General features: G+C 33.4%; 1 long non-coding RNA gene across 1 annotated transcript; it reads left to right on the top strand.

The window, feature by feature from the left end:
• Positions 1–349: 349 nt before the first annotated feature.
• On the top strand, positions 350–3,323 carry LOC145823345 (uncharacterized). Its single transcript, XR_014365628.1, has 2 exons — positions 350–513; positions 3,085–3,323. It is a non-coding gene; the product is annotated as an uncharacterized LOC145823345 (long non-coding RNA).
• Positions 3,324–4,084: the final 761 nt, after the last annotated feature.

The following is a 4,084-nucleotide window of genomic DNA, read 5'->3' as shown; positions in this document are numbered from 1 at the left end:
TGGCCCAGGCTAAAATAGCCAAAATAATTAAAAAATCAAAAAGTCAACCCACTTCACAAACAATTGCGGTCAAAAAAAATCTCAAATTCACTTCCATTCAAAACTAAGTAAATTAAAAGAAATCAATTTATAATTATCTACTCGTCATCATGTATCTATCTAAAATTTGACAATTCAATTCAATTTAATCGATTTAGACGTCTTAAACTCATGACCCATTCTATAAAATGCATAAAGTGCCGATCACCCATTCTATAAAATGCATAAAGTGCCAGGTTAATAGCACGTGCACGTAACCTTCTATATTATTTTATACTATAAAAACACGTACCCATTCTCTTGCTCTAGCATAGCAAAACCCCTAAACCCCCTCTCTGTCCCTCTGAAAAGCCTTTTCGGGATTGATATCAGATTCTGTTCGATCTTGAAAAAAGAGGACACAAACAATACCTCGAGGGTCGAAGAGAAAATCAGGACCCCTCAAATCATCTAAAGTCGATGGTCTTCGTTCTGGTAATCAGTTTATATCCGATATATCTGTAACGTTATAGGCATTAATTACTAGTTTTGCGAAGTACAGATCATATTTTTATCAAAAAAACCCCTAATTTTTCTTTCTCCTTTTTATACAAATTTGCTTTGGTTGTTGTTTATATGATGTGGGTTTTAGCTTATGCATACATGGCTCTGTTTTTGGCTCTTCAATGTAGGGAAGTTCTGATTTTGGGGATAGATGTATGGTAAAAAACAATAGTATTAGTCAAAGTTTTCAAATTTGGGTTATAGATAAAATGATATTAGTTTATGTTTATGATTTAATGGTTTTTTGTTTAACTTTCTAAAAATTTAGTTTAATAGATCAATGATACTGTGGAAATTTTTTTCTTGAAATCTTGTAAAAAGTGTTATGGGCATTCCAAGGTCCGTAATTATTAGTTTGTGATGATATGGAGTGGGATTTGTTCTCACCGTGGCCATTGGCTAGCCCCAGTGGGTGTGGGATTTGTTTCTCAAAATGGGTCTTTTGTTACATTGAATTTCAATATTTAGCCCACCAAAAGGAACGGTGTGAGTTGTAGGAATTTTTCTTATATTTGATTTCTTTTTTGTTAGTAAGCATGCGTTTTGGTGGATTGTGCTAGCATTGCCTCTTGTGGCTCTTAACTGAAACAAACGAGGGTACGAAGAAGCTTCCCAAAGAATCTATTGGATGAAAATATGAGCTCAAAACCTCCTTTGTTGATGATGAATCATATTTACACAGTAACTTTGAAAAAATAAATTTTTTACTTTGTTGTTTGATGGTGTATAGTGTGGTGAATGGTAGAACTTTAGACTTCCTTACTAATGTCGGGTGACCTCTGTAAATTTTGGTTCTGTTTATTTTTGTATCTCGACTTGATGCGAAGTGGAAGAATGATTGTTGTTGCAATTAAAGTGTTAACAGTCACCCTCTGCTTACTTTTGGTATCTGTTGTAGAACAAATAGGTTGAAGCCTCTTGTAAGTGACATCTCTTTGGACTTGTTTGCGGAACTGGTAAACTGAAGGTTAAGACCATATGCATATGAAGAACTTGCCTTACTATTTAGTATAGGAATTAGATTACTGTAAATTTAGTAGTCTCTGTTGGGTACGTTTCTGTTGACTTCGGCAGGACGCTTTTGCGGTGACAGTCAACTAATTCTTTGAATTTCTTTCATTGGCGGAAAGACTGTTAATATTGGGTATGAAATAAAAAATTGTACAAGTTCCATGTGTTGAAGAGACAGCCTTGACGACTAATGAAAACCCAGGACAACCATTACGATCCTTCTTTTGCGGTTTATTATATGTAATGATGTACTCTTTTTTTTTGATAAATAAAGATGGCACTTTTTTTTTTCCCTTCTCTGATAATAAAGATGGTCATGTTCTTTTTCATTATCTTAGTTCATGTTCATTGATATTTGCTCTTGTTTTGGAACCTTGAAATTGGATGTGATCAGCCCTCCATTATCGTAAAGAATTGCTATTATTTTTATGATATTTAAAAAGGAAGTAGAAGCTTACATTTGAAAGTAAAGAAAAATTTCTAACATCTTGTATGGATGGAATAATTTCCCCACTAAATTCCATTTAATTGTAAGTAGACTCCTAAATAATAATTGTGTCTTTTGTCATAATATTATACCATTACAATATAGTTAAATGTTTAGGACATGTCCATGCTAATAGAATACAAGTGATCACACCAAAATGGTGCATCCTCCTACATCCTATCACTACCCTTGGGATGGTGAGAAACTTCCCACGTAGGCTTTGTCTGGTATTTGAGTTTAGTTAAATTCAAACACAAACACAATAGACACAAACAACCCGTTACAAGAGATGATACGACTCTGTGTAAGGGTTATGTCTGTTGCCCAAAGGTTGCCTAAAAATCTATAAATAGATGCATAAGCCTATATCTTAAGACTTAGGGTTTAGGGAAGTATAAACCCTTGGACACACCTCCACACCCACACCCACACCCACACCCACACCCAATATTTGTACTTAAATTCATGTGATCATACTACTATCATTGTCCAGTTGTCACACTTATACATTGATTATCCTATATTTATAGTAGGCTTAGTAGCAGTGGCTTGACAATGACTGTTTGGACCAAGTTACTTTGTGATAAACACATCAAATGCAATTTTTGAGAAATGTATGAACAATTGACTTTTTCCTTTTGGTATAAAGCCAAATGGGCAGAGTGCAAAGAGTAGAGATATTTAAGATATCAATTGCATGCAAATTATATATATAGCAAGAACAATAGTATGACTACTATTAGTGATTACCAACTTCATTATAATGCGACTTCTGATGTACTAGTTTTTAGTTGTTGTTTTGATGCAAGGCATATTTCTCTACCCATGAACCCTGAATGTGCTGAGCTGTAAAGAATTTTTTTTTGTATTAAGTGGTTAAAATTTTCTGTATCCAATTGTAATTTATTAATGAAAAAAAAGTTCTTATTGAACATATTCTAACTTTGCACTAATTTTAACTTTTATCACCTAATGTTCTTTTCATATGCTATTATGTTGTTCAGCTTCAAACAAAGCTACAATGAAGAAGGGGGAACCTATAGATGATCTTTTCCATTCATATGCAAATAGGTCATTGGGCATGATTGTATTAGTTCACAATTAATGCAAACATCAATAACCGTTGAATGTTCAAAATTGTTTAATGCTTAAATTTATTGATTCATAACTCATAGCTTTTCGTAATTCATAGTAGGAAAGTTTACTCTTAATTTGTTCATCTATAATGTGAAACCAATGCTTTATTTTTCAATTTCTGCTATGTTGGACACCCATGATGGTTGGTTTCATGTTTCATAATGGTGAGAATAGATTGATCACCACTCTTGTTTAGAAGCATGTGTCTAGAAAGGTATTATTTGATATAGAGAGATTTTAATGCAGAATTTGGGCTAGATTTTGGTTGGACAATGTGAAACTGATTTCCATACTTCCTTTTAGGAAATATTGCTTATAAATAGTTAATATATGTCAAGTTTTAATTAGAGAATCACATGTTACTTTTTGGTTGTTCTGGTATATTGCAATCTGAAAACCTGTAACCTAAATGAATGGTTTGTTTCCAATTGCTCCACACAACAACATATGTTATGTTTACACATGCAACATAGATACGACATGGACATACTAATTTTAAAAAATGCATGACACGATAAGTGAGGGACACTAAAAGCATATGATTTATATATTTATTTTATGTTATATATATGAATATATCATTTAAAGATGATAAATAAATACAACATACGCTAAGGGCAAGTTTGGCATCAAGTGAAAAAGTTAAAAAGCCAAAAAGTTACCAAAATAGCCAAAATGTTATCCTTCCTTTCATGCTTTGGGCGGCCAAAATTGTGTCTGACCTGCAGAGGGTAAAAATACTATTTTGCCCCTGTTTTTTTATTCCTTCCTCAACACAATGTCTCACCCGAAGATCCCCTTTCCTCCTCTAACCTGTATTCCTCGTTGAACAACGCACACAGTCCCGCAGTCGGAGAATCAAGTCCA

This window comes from Camellia sinensis, chromosome 4 (assembly GCF_055761805.1).
Source record: "Camellia sinensis isolate YWXY chromosome 4, ASM5576180v1, whole genome shotgun sequence".
NCBI classification, from domain to species: domain Eukaryota; kingdom Viridiplantae; phylum Streptophyta; class Magnoliopsida; order Ericales; family Theaceae; genus Camellia; species Camellia sinensis.
This window is presented reverse-complemented; position numbering and strand designations above follow the sequence as displayed.